The sequence below is a fragment of the Schistocerca americana genome, chromosome 11 (genome assembly GCF_021461395.2).
Source record: "Schistocerca americana isolate TAMUIC-IGC-003095 chromosome 11, iqSchAmer2.1, whole genome shotgun sequence".
Taxonomy (NCBI): Eukaryota; Metazoa; Arthropoda; class Insecta; order Orthoptera; family Acrididae; genus Schistocerca; species Schistocerca americana.
Window position 1 is genome coordinate 115,093,489 of NC_060129.1, and position 13,248 is coordinate 115,106,736.

A 13,248-nucleotide genomic window follows, 5' to 3' on the forward strand; every position below is an offset into this window, starting at 1 on the left:
TGTTTTCTTCATGTAGTGAATATTTTCCAGAAACTCCAAAAGGATTTTCATTCTTCCCTATTTTTGCATTAAAATCTCCTATTACTAGCATCAGGTCATATTTAGGTACTGCGCAGCATACTTTTCCCCAAGTCTTCGTAGAATTATGTACTCTTTTTCCTCTGTTGGTGCATGTGCATTAACTGTTGATATATTCCTAAATTTCCTTCTTAGTCTGAGTGTGCACATCTTCCGTGAGACCCACATTCACAACTGTCCACAACCTACATTCGTAGTGTCCCTAATAGATATTTGCCCGTTCACTGATTAGTCGCGCCAGACTAAGCTGACTAGTCCCGTAAGAGTTCGGGCAAAGCGTGCACATTCGCACAGAAGAAGGAACACTACGAATGTAGGTTGTGGACAGTTGGGAAAGCGGGTCTCACGGGAGACGTGCAAGGGATAAGTCCCTGCAGTCGCACTGTCCTCTGTGCCCGCGGTGGCTCAGATGGATAGAGCGTCTGCCATGTAAGCAGGAGATCCCGGGTTCGAGTCCCGGTCGGGGCGCACATTTTCAGCTGTCCACACTGATGTACATCAACAACACCTGTCGGCAGCTAAGGGTTTCTATTTAATTATCATTGTCCAAAACGTTCTTAAAACAAATGGCCGTCAACTGTCGTCTGGTGACATGGCGCGTTCTCATCCATAAAAATTCCAACACTGTTTGGGAACGTGAAGTCCAAGAATGTACACTCCTGGAAATGGAAAAAAGAAAACATTGACACCGGTGTGTCAGACCCACCATACTTGCTCCGGACACTGCGAGAGGGCTGTACAAGCAATGATCACACGCACGGCACAGCGGACACACCAGGACCCGCGGTGTTGGCCGTCGAATGGCGCTAGCTGCGCAGCATTTGTGCACCGCCGCCGTCAGTGTCAGCCAGTTTGCCGTGCCATACGGAGCTCCATCGCAGTCTTTAACACTGGTAGCATGCCGCGACAGCGTGGACGTGAACCGTATGTGCAGTTGACGGACTTTGAGCGAGGGCGTATAGTGGGCATGCGGGAGGCCGGGTGGACGTACCGCCGAATTGCTCAACACGTGGGGCGTGAGGTCTCCACAGTACATCGATGTTGTCGCCAGTGGTCGGCGGAAGGTGCACGTGCCCGTCGACCTGGGACCGGACCGCAGCGACGCACGGATGCACGCCAAGACCGTAGGATCCTACGCAGTGCCGTAGGGGACCGCACCGCCACTTCCTAGCAAATTAGGGACACTGTTGCTCCTGGGGTATCGGCGAGGACCATTCGCAACCGTCTCCATGAAGCTGGGCTACGGTCCCGCACACCGTTAGGCCGTCTTCCGCTCACGCCCCAACATCGTGAAGCCCGCCTCCAGTGGTGTCGCGACAGGCGTAAATGGAGGGACGAATGGAGACGTGTCGTCTTCAGCGATGAGAGTCGCTTCTGCCTTGGTGCCAATGATGGTCGTATGCGTGTTTGGCGCCGTGCAGGTGAGCGCCACAATCAGGACTGCATAATACCGAGGCACACAGGGCCAACACCCGGCATCATGGTGTGGGGAGCGATCTCCTACACTGGCCGTACACCACTGGTGATCGTCGAGGGGACACTGAATAGTGCACGGTACATCCAAACCGTCATCGAACCCATCGTTCTACCATTCCTAGACCGGCAAGGGAACTTGCTGTTCCAACAGGGCAATGCACGTCCGCATGTATCCCGTGCCACCCAACGTGCTCTAGAAGGTGTAAGTCAACTACCCTGGCCAGCAAGATCTCCGGATCTGTCCCCCATTGAGCATGTTTGGGACTGGATGAAGCGTCGTCTCACGCGGTCTGCACGTCCAGCACGAACGCTGGTCCAACTGAGGCGCCAGGTGGAAATGGCATGGCAAGCCGTTCCACAGGACTACATCCAGCATCTCTACGATCGTCTCCATGGGAGAATAGCAGCCTGCATTGCTGCGAAAGGTGGATATACACTGTACTAGTGCCGACATTGTGCATGCTCTGTTGCCTGTGTCTATGTGCCTGTGGTTCTGTCAGTGTGATCATGTGATGTATCTGACCCCAGGAATGTGTCAATAAAGTTTCCCCTTCCTGGGACAATGAATTCACGGTGTTCTTATTTCAATTTCCAGGAGTGTATATATGGTTCTCGGGCGAGACGTCTGATGTCATAGTGAAAACTTCACAATATTTCGTCAGCGCAACTGGCCGACATCATCAGGTGCGACGAACACACTGCTAAGGCAGGACCAGAGCTCCCTATTTATGACAGTCTTAGGCAGGAAGTGCGCATGCGTGAAGGCCCCAAATTCGATGGCCAATAGCGACGATATCAACCGATAGCTGGAAGGACAGCAACGCCACCTACAGGATGAAGAACCAAATACTTCGGCGCACCCGCGGAGGCTGCCGCTGTTACTCTGCGCTGCCATCGTCCGCCCCAGCGACCTCTGTCGGAAGCCACAAGCAAAAATGCGCGTCCACGTAGGCGCCTTGATTATCCTCCCGTTGTCAACAGAATATTTATGTTGGTGGCCAATCGTCATCCGTCTTATGACCAATAGTACTCCTCTCTGCTCGAAGCGACTTCAATATGGCCAGTGCTGGATCCCAAGCTGTACTAAGCTGAAAGCCCGTGTCTCTGTTTACAAGATTCGTCGAACTACGTATTTCCACTGCTTCCTTAATAACACTGCCCCAGTACGAACTCGTCGTTCAGTTCATCAAGACTAGTGACTGGCGTATTGTGACGAGCCAGTTGCTCGGCCACCATTGACCAGACGTTTTCAGTTGGTGAGAGATCTGGAGAATGTGCTGGCCAGGGCAGCAGTCGAACTTTTTCTGTATCCAGAAAGGCCCGTACAGGACATGCCATATGCAGTCGTGCATTATCCTGCTGAAATGTAGGGTTTCGCAGAGCTCGAATGAAGTGTAGAGCCACGGGTCTTAACACATCTGAAATGTAACGTCCACTGTCAAAAGTGCCGTCAATGCGAAGAAGAGGTGACCGAGACGTGTAACCAATGGCACCCCATACCATCACGCCGGGTGATACGCCAGTATGGCGATGACGAATACTCGCTTCCAATGTGCGTTCACCGCGATGTCGCCAGACACGGATGCGACCATCACGATGCTGTAAACATAACTTGGATTTATCCGAAAAAATGACGTTTTGCCATTCGTGCACCCAGGTTCGTTGTCGAGTACACCATCATAGGCGCTCCTGTCTGTGATGCAGCGTCAAGGGTAACCGCAGCCACGGTCTTCGAGATGATAGTCTGTGCTGCTGCAAATGTCGTCGAACTGTTCGTGCAGATGGTTGTTGTCTTGCAAACGTCCCCATCTGTTGACTCAGGGATCGAGACGTGGCTGCACGATCCGTTACAGCCGTGCGGATAAGATGCCTGTCATCTCGACTGCTAGTGATACGAGGCCGTTGGGATCCAGCACGGCGTTCCGTATTACCCTCCTGAACCCACCGATTCCATATTCTGCTAACAGTCATTGGATCTAGACCAACGCGAGCAGCAATGTCGCGATACGATAAACCGCAATCGCGATTGGCTACAATCCGACCTCTATCAACGTTGGAAACCTGATGGTACGCAGCTCTCCTCCTTAAACAAGGCATCACAACGTTTCACCAGGCAACGCCAGTCAACTGCTGTTTGTGTATGAGAAATCGATTGGAAACTTTCCTCATGTCAGCACGTTGTGGGTGTCGCCACCGGCGCCAACCTCGTGTGAATGCTGTGAAAAGCTAATCATTTGCGTATCACAGAATCTTCTTCCTGTCGGTTAAATTTCACGTCTGTAGCACGTCATCTTCGTGGTGTAGCAAGTTTAATGGCCAGTGGTGTAGAATAGTTTAATGAAGAGTTTAAACAAGAAAGCAAAAAGAAAGCAATAATCATCAGATCAGTGAAAAGAAGCCAACGGCCTTGCCGCAGTAGTAACACCGGTTCCCGTCAGATCACCGAGGATAAGAGCTGTCAGGCTGGGCTAGCACTCGGATGGGTGACCATCTGGTTTGCCGAGCGCTGTTGGCAAGCGGGGTGCACTCAGCCCTTCTGAGGCAAACTGAGGAGCTACTTGACTGAGAGGCAGCGGCTCTGGTATCGGAAACTGACATACATCGGGTTACGCCTGTGGGCTGAGGATGACACGGCGGCCGGTCGGTACCGTTTATTCTTCATGGCCTGTTCGGGAGGGGTGAAAAGAAAACATGACAAAGACAGATTAGAAGAAATGGATTCAACTTTAAAAGCAACAACACTAGATACTTTCAAAGAAGTTTTAACAGGATTCCAGTCACCAAGTGTACATTTTAAAGATAAAACTGGAAAAATGGTTTTAAGCAATAAAGAGAACTGCCAGATTTTTTACTGAATACTTTGAAAATCTATTAAATTGTGAAGGGCCTAATGACAGATTACAATTTCAAAAACCACTACATGAAAATCCACCATTGGAACCACCTACAGTGGTTGCGTGCTTATGGATTATCGTCTCAGTTATGTGACTGGATTTGTGATTTCCTGTCAGAGAGGTCACAGTTCGTAGTAATTGACGGAAAGTCATCGAGTAAAACAGAAGTGATTTCTGGCGTTCCCCAAGGTAGTGTTATAGGCCCTTTGCTGTTCCTTATGTATATAAACGATTTGGGAGACAATCTGAGCAGCCGTCTTCGGCTGTTTGCAGATGACGCTGTCGTTTATCGACTAATAAAGTCATCAGAAGATCAAAACAAACATCAAAACGATTTAGGTAAGATATCTGAATGGTGCTAAAATTGGCAGTTGGTCCTAAATAACGAAAAGTGTGAAATCACATGAGTGCTAAAGGGAACTCGTTAAACTTCGGTTACACATTAAATCAGTCTAATCTAAAAGCTCTAAATTCAACTAAATGCCTAGGAATTACAATTACGAACAACTTAAATTGGAAGGAACACATAGAAAATGTTGTGGGGAAGGCTAACCAAAGACTGCGTTTTATTGGCAGGACACTTAGAAAATGTAACAGACATACTAAGGAGACTGCCTACACTACGCTTGTCCGTCCTCTTTTAGAATACTGCTGTCGGTGTGGGATCCTTACCAGGTAGGACTGGCGGAGTACATCGAAAAAGTTCAAAGAAGGACAGCACGTTTTGTATTATCGCGAAATATGGGAGAGAGCGTCACAGAAATGATACAGGATTTGGGCTGGACATCATTAAAAGAAAGGCGTTTTTCGTTGAGACGGAATCTCCTCACGAAATTCCGACAGTCAAATTTCTCCTCCGAATGCGAAAATATTTTGTTGACACCGACCTATATAGGAAGGAACGATCACCAAGATAAAATAAGGGAAATCAGAGCTCGTACGGAAAGATATAGGTGTTCATTCTTTCCGTGCGCTATACGAGGTTAGAAAATAGAGAATTCTGAAAGTGGTTCAATGAAACCTCTGCCAGCCACTTAAATGTGATTTGCAGAGTATCCATGTAGATGTAGATGTACAGTAGAAGAAATAGAAAAGATTGTCAAAGCACTGAAGAATAATAAAGCACCAGGAGAGGATGGGATAGTAGCAGAAATGTGGAAACTAGCTGGCTTGTCCGCATGGCCGAAAATTCTCACACTAATTAAACACATTTGGACAAAAGTAATCATACCCGGTAAGAAGCACTGATCCATTCTCTCCATAAAATACGAGATAAAACAGACACCAACAACTACAGGGGTATATGCTTGTTACCAGTAACATACAAAATACTGTGTAAAGCACTTTTAAATAGAATAGAGGCACAAACAGGACCTAATATATCAGATTATCAAGGAGGATTTAGAAAAGGTAGATCATGTGCAGAACAGATTCTTAATTTAAAAACAATTTTGAGAGTGAGAGCAATACTAACTAAAAATACAGTAGTTACTTTCGTAGACTTCAAGAATGCCTATGACTCGGTTGACAGACAAACACTATTCCAGATACCTTATGAATCAGGGATAGATGGAAACACCAGAAGACTTGTTGAACAAACGGTCACAGATACAACATCAAGAATTAAGTTTCAAGGCGAAATTTCTGAATCATTCAAAATCAAAACAGGAGTTCAACAATGAGATGGACTGTCTCTAAGTCTCTTTAACTTGGTTTTAGATAAAATAGTAAAAACATGGGAAAGCACATTAAAAACAGAGGCACAAGGGGTATAAGCATGGGCCAAGGAAAGAACAAATTTGAAGTGAAATGTTTAGCCTTTGCAGATGGTATGGCATTAGTAACTGAAAACTGAACAGACGCAATAGTTATGCTTGATCTGTTACACGAGATCGCTGGAAAGACTGGGCTAAAAATATCCCATGAAAAACCGAGTATATAGAACACAAACATAATGCAGAAAAGTTTATGAAAAAAAAGTATGGAAAAATTAAAAGAGCTGATAAATTCAAATACCTCAGTGAGTGGGTCCAAGCCAATGGACAGGGTAACACGACAAATAAAGAAGAATAAAAAAGTTAGAATTTGCATATAAATCAACACAAAACTACTAGAATAAGAAATCAATATCCATACAACCGAAGATTAGACATTATAATTCAGTTATTATCACACAAGCATCATATGGTTCAGAGCGCCTAACACTGAATAAGAAAGGCGAATTAAGAGAACTAGAAAAAAGAGAGAGAAAAATACTAAGAAAAATTCTAGGTCATGAGAAAAACAATGAAAATAGGTGGATTAAAAGGAGAAATGAAGATTTATACAAAAATGTAGAAAAGATCACAGACAAAATGAGGAAGAAATGGCTAAAATTTTATGGATATTTAAATAGAATGAAAGAAACGTGGATTACAAAGAAAATTTTTAATTACGATAGTAAGCTGAAAAACTGTGGAATGGATAGAAGCAGTAAAGAAAGATGCCAACAAAATAGGTGTTACAGAAGAAATAATACGTGACAGGAATCACTTCAGGCTACTGATAAAAAACCCAAACTATGAAGAAGATGAGCCAAAACCTCGACCCAAGAGAGTGTGGACAGATGAGCAGAGATGAACAGTTGGAGAGAAAATGAAGAAGTACTGGGAAGAAAGGAAGAAAAAATAACACCACAAGTCTTAAGTTGTATGCGGTCCATAGCTGGTCAAGTTCACAAATAAAAGAAAACATAGAATATGATAGTAAGCTTTCTCGGCATAGAGGTCTGCCAGTTCAGTTTCTTCAGCATCTGCGTGACGCTCTCCTATGGGTCAAACCTGTGACCATTCGCGCTGCCCTTCTCTATATACATTCAATATCCCCTGTTAGTCCTATTTGGTATGGGTCCCATATCTTGAGCAATATTCTAGGATGGGTTGGAAGACTGATTCATAAGCAGTCTCCTTCGTAGACTGACTGCATTTCCCTAGTATTCTACAAACCAACCGAAGTCTTCCACTTGGTTTACTCACAACAGAACCTACATGATCGTTCATTTCATACCGCTGCATAGCGATAGATCCAGTTATTTGTATGACATGACTTATTTCAGCTGTAATTCATTGATATTACAGTTATTAGTTATTACGTTCTTTTCATTTTGTGAAGTGTACCGTTTTACAGACCTGAACATTTGAAGTAAATTGCCAATGTTGCTTTGAGGTGTTATCAAGACCTGAGTGAATATTTGTACATTTTCCTTGAGACAGTTCATCTTTACAGATAACTAAATCATCTGAGAGAAGTCTGAGTTTATTAATAACATTATCATTTTATTAACAATATTATTAATATTGTCCACGATGTCATTAATATAAACACATCACCTCAGATCCGGGAGTTTCGGAACCTGTACAGAAAATTGGAATAGGTATCAACATAAACATTATTTCCGCCCTTTTTATTGGTCATGAAGACCACACATTGCATGTTGGAACACCATACAGGGGGACCTTCAGAGCTGTTGTTCCAGGTTGCTGTACACACCGGTACCTCTAATACCCAGTAGCACGTCCTCTTGCATTGATGCATGCCTGTATTCGTCGTGCCGTACTATCCACAAGTTCATCAATGCATTGTTGGTCCGCATTGTCCCACACCTCAACGGCGATTCGGCGTAGATCCCTCAGCGTGGTTGGTGGGTCACGTAGTCTATAAACAGTCCTTTTCAATCTATCACAGGCATGTTCTATAGGGTTCATCTCTGGAGAACATTCTGGCCACTCTAGTCGAGCAACGTCGTTATCCTGAAGGCAGTCATTCACAAGATGTGTAAGATGGGGGCGCGAATTGTCGTCCATGAAGACGAATGCTTCGCCAATATGTCGCTTTGGTTCACTCCGAGACGCCTGGACACTTCCCTTGTTGAGAGCTCTTCCTTGCACACAGTCACAATACGGACGCGATCGAACCGCGGTATTGACCGTCTAAAGTGCGCGTCATTTATGACGGCGGTCGAGTTTAGATTCGTTCTGCGCATCTGACGTCACAAAACACAGTCAGCCAATGAACAGAGAATGACGTTGCCAGAGCTCGACTGCAGTGCAGAGCACGGACGAGTGTCTTCAGTTTTAGAAACGTTCAGTCATAAATAAAGTAATTGAACAAATGCAATGTCTCGATAGCAGACTTTCGTTTATAGAAAGTTTGGAAAAAACATTCTTTATACCAATTGCTTCATATTCTAGCAAGGAAAGGTGTTTGTAACTGCTTTTTCGCAATAAAGAACAGCGGTAATTGTTATTTTCTATTGTACTTCGACGAAACGTGAGTAATTCATAATCATACCAACAGAGTTTGTCGGTATTTTACGTGATATTTTAAAGTCCTCCGGGAGATGTATTCAATGACGAGCTGCGTTAGCGTAATGGTTAAAGTATAGCCGGCACGGTAGCTCAGCATGTTTGGTCAGAGGGTTTAGCTACCCTCTGTAATAAAAAACTGAGTGAACGGAACAACGAACAACCTGAACGAGTGTCATCGGACGTCCGCTACGAACAAAGTCAACCTACAATATAGAACAAAATGAGATTAAAAAAAAAAGTGTATGGCTGCTAAGCAAAAGGTTCTGAGCGCAAACCTTGATCAGTGCTTAATATTTTCTTTATTTAAAAACAATATTGAAGTGTCTTGTTTGATGAATTTTATTCGTTTGAATGTAATTTTTTGAAATTTCTAGTGCCAACTAAAATCGACCATATGGAAAGTATACGCTATGGACTTTTACCTCTGCAAACTCCTCAAAATTTCGTGCAATGGTTTACTACATCTAATGCTGCACAATAGCTGCGTTGAACATCGAAACAAAATTAAGTCATTAATGGTGGGGGGGGGGGGGGGGGAAGTATCAGTCAAGAAGATGTGTAAAAATCAATTTTTGGGCCAAATAGTTTTTGTGAAATCGAATGATAAGTGTGTCAAAGCAGTGGGAACACCATGTGTCTGCACAGGCGAGCAGTGCAATGATGACAAAATCGCGCACAGCGCGGAATGCGGGGAGCACGTCTCTGTAGCAGCGAAAGGGTTAATGCGGCCGTGGTGGCTTTACTTCATAAACTGCGCGCTCCCCCCTAAACGTAAGTTTGCGAACTATTCTATGGCGCTGCTTCTCTTGGCGCGTACAACTGGCAACGCAGCCATCTCCTGCGTCTTGGCGGGCATGCGCCAACCGCCAAGATAAAAGAATTCAACTACAGGCATGGTTGAACTACTGACAACATGGGCCATGTATCTCCTTCCTGGTGGAATGACTGGAACTGATCGCCTGTCGGATCCCCTCCGTCTAATAGGCGCTGTTCATGCATGGTTGTTTACATCATTGGGCAGGTTTAGTGACATCTCTGAACAGTGAAAGGGACTGTGTCTGTGATACAATATCTGCAGTCAATGTCTATCTTCATTAGTTCTGGGAAGCGGGGCGATACAAACTTTTTTTGATGCGTATATAACAAGAACGGGAAGGGATCCAACACACGGCACACCCGTGGTTACTTCCACGTCAGCTGTCTATGACTGTGCTTCCAAGACAACTTGCTGGGTCCTACCCATCAAAAAGTCCTCAATCCAGTCACAAATTTCGCTCGATACGCCATATGAGAATAAGTTGTGATATGGTACTGAGTGAAATGATTTTCTACCTGTTTGCCTTGATCCATGGTTTTCAGTAAGCAGTTTGAGAATAGTGTGATATGGGTTTCACGTGATCGATGAGTTATGAATCCACACTATCTAGCATGGATGAAGTCATTCAAAATATCCTGTTGCCTTTGAGCTCAGAATATATTCAAAGTTTCTACAAAAAATCCACGTCAAGGATATCGGACGGTAATTTTGTGGATCTCTTCTGCCACCCTTGTGAACGTGTTTGACCTGCGTTTTCTTCCGATTTCTGAGCACGGTTTTTTGTTTGAGACATCTACGATACATTAGGTACAATTAAAAGAACGACTAACTCAGTATGAATATGATAGTGATTCCATGGCGTCCTTGAATCTTGTTCAGTATCAACGGTTTCAGGTGCTTCTCAGCGCCACTGACGCTAATACTTACTTCATCCATCTTTTCAACAATACTAGGATTAAATTAAGGCAATGTTCCTGTTATTCTTGGTAAAGGAACATCTGAAAACAGGGTGAAGGATTTCTGCTTTCACTTTATAACTTTCGATTTAAGTTCCAGTCACATCCATGAGTGCCACTAACAGCCTTTACAGACGACTTTAATTTCTTTGGGCTTTTGAAAGATCATTCGATAATATTCTGTTACGGTAGTCTTTGAAGGATTCACGAATTACTCTCGTGGCAGACAAATACGTTTCATTCAGCATCTGTCTGTCTGTAGCCCTACGCTTTGTTTCAGACCTATTGAGCAGTAATCTTCGTTTCTTTAGACATTGCTTAACATTGACTGTGAACCATAGAGGGCCCTTCCCATCATGAATTGTTCTCATGGGTACTACATATGTACCCACTGCATAACCAACTATTCACTTGTACCATAGTTCCTCTAAAAGCTCCTGTCATGAGCTCACATTTTCTCGCTGAGATATACAAGGTGTCCCACTCAAACCTCCCTGATTTCAAGGGTTCAGGAGAGAAAAAACATGGTAGATACGACAATGAAAAATGCATCACATCGTAGAGCATCTCAAAGAATTTATATTCCCACGTCAGAAGTGCCAAGTATCGTCGCCAGAGTGCAGCATGGTCGCATGAAGTGAAAATGGCGACCCCACAGCAGTGTGCGCAAGCAGCGTTGGGATTTGCAGAAATAATCTTTGTGTGTGTACGAATGTGATCCACCTAATGTGAAAACAATTAAGGAATGGTATAGGAAGTTTCTGGCTTCTGGAAGTGCTCTGAAACATTCTGGCGGTGCATGTTACGGAGTTTCAGAAGAGACAGTGTAGGAGATCAGACAAACGTTTCTCAGTAGCCCACGTAAGTCAAATCGTCAAGCAGCCAGGCAACTTGATGTACCTCGATCAACATTTGCATCGTGTAGTTCACCAGTGTCTTCATGTGTGTGTTTACAAAGTGCAAACTCTGCAAGATCTACCACTGAACCACGCCGACAACAATTTGCTGTGGATATGCTGCAGCGTATTCATATAGATGCCAGCTTCCTGGAAAAATGTTTATTCTCAGATGAGGCAACCTTTCATCTATCAGGAAATGTTAATAGGCATAATGCTGGGATTTGGGTTTCGCAAAATCCGTACGTGTGAACATGTTCGTGATAGCCCTAAACGAAGTGTCTGGTGCAGGCCAATGCACAACAGGACTGTTGGACTGTTCTTCTTTGCGGAACAAACAGTGAATGGGTCAGTGTATCTGGACAGGATGGAGCAGTTTCTGTACCTTCAGATACAAGACTTGCAAGCCAACATCCTTTTTCAACAAGATGGAGCTCTGCTGCATAGGTCAACGGCTGTTCGCAAGTTCCTGGATAGGCAATTTCCCAATCGTTGGATCGAATGCGGAGGACCCACTGCCTGGCCACCATGTTCACCAGACATTACGCCACTTGATTTCTTTATGTCGGGATTCGTAAAAGACCACGTGCATGCGACCAAAGTGGATGATATTCCTACGTTGCGACATCGTATCACTAATGCGACTGCAACAATAACAGAGGAAATTTTGGAAAGAACTTGGCAAGAAATTGAATATAGACTCGATTTTCTTCGTGTTACCAACGGTTGACATGTAGAGGTGTATTGATGATAAATAAATAAATAAATTCTTTGAGATGCTCTACAGTGTGGTGCATTTTTCACTGTCGTAACTACTGTGGGTTTTTTCCTGGTTCTATGAAATCAGGGAGGTTCGAGTGGGACACCCTGTACGTCTAATGTAGACTGAGATATTTATCTAGTCTACTTAAAAGATAAATTTTTCTACTTGCTTTAGTTTCCCTTCACACTGGTAACTATTTTTCCTACAACTGCCTTGTAGTGCTGCTCAGGCATAAGATATCTAACACACTCAATAACCCCCACACCTTATGCGCATCACTGTGGAAAGTAAAACCAGACATGACTGAGCAGAACATACTTGAAGCCCAGAGAGAAACTGGACACTCCCAATATGTCATAAACAAATGATTTGTTCCATTAGAAAATTTTTGTGAAAGTCTGCGACTGTGAAAGCAATGGTTTTGTTTATAAATAGCTTTCCTGGTACCAGTCGTAGTTTTTATATATGTTTTACATTATGCGTTCTGGGAAATAATTCCCATTTTCAAATGCGTTTTTCTATATATACTAAGGCAATTTTTTCGTTTTTGATGTGTGAGGTGGTAGGTAGCAGAAAAGTTATTTATAAATAAATCCATGTCATGAACAGTTTATAAAATAAGTGACAACATGCAGAGAAAAATATTTTTCTGCGTAACAACTGACAGTAATCGTTTCTATCAATTGAAGGGACTGTATTTTTTCTAGATTGATAACGTGCATTTGCATTGGAATAGGAGTGAGAGTCCTGAAAACGAGTAATATACTCTTAACGCTTTGATCAAACGTTCGCAAGAAGCGCCCAGGGATATATTGGATATGAAAGACAAAACTCCTGTCGGATTTTCATCTGGTTTGTCCAGTGAATGTTGCTTGTTGGGCCGGAGCCTACGTTGTATCAGCATGCTTGACCTTCATATTCTTTTTTTTTGGCAATAATATTTGCTTCATTATTTTCCATTATCATATTACTATTCTTCTCTTTTAAAGGTATCTGGAACATAAATTTCGTTTATAAGGAAG

The 13,248-nt window shown here is 43.7% G+C and overlaps 1 non-coding gene across 1 annotated transcript; it reads left to right on the forward strand.

The window, feature by feature from the left end:
• The first annotated feature begins 471 nt into the window (after positions 1-471).
• On the forward strand, positions 472-546 carry Trnat-ugu. Its single transcript has one exon. It is a non-coding gene; the product is annotated as a tRNA-Thr (tRNA).
• Positions 547-13,248: the final 12,702 nt, after the last annotated feature.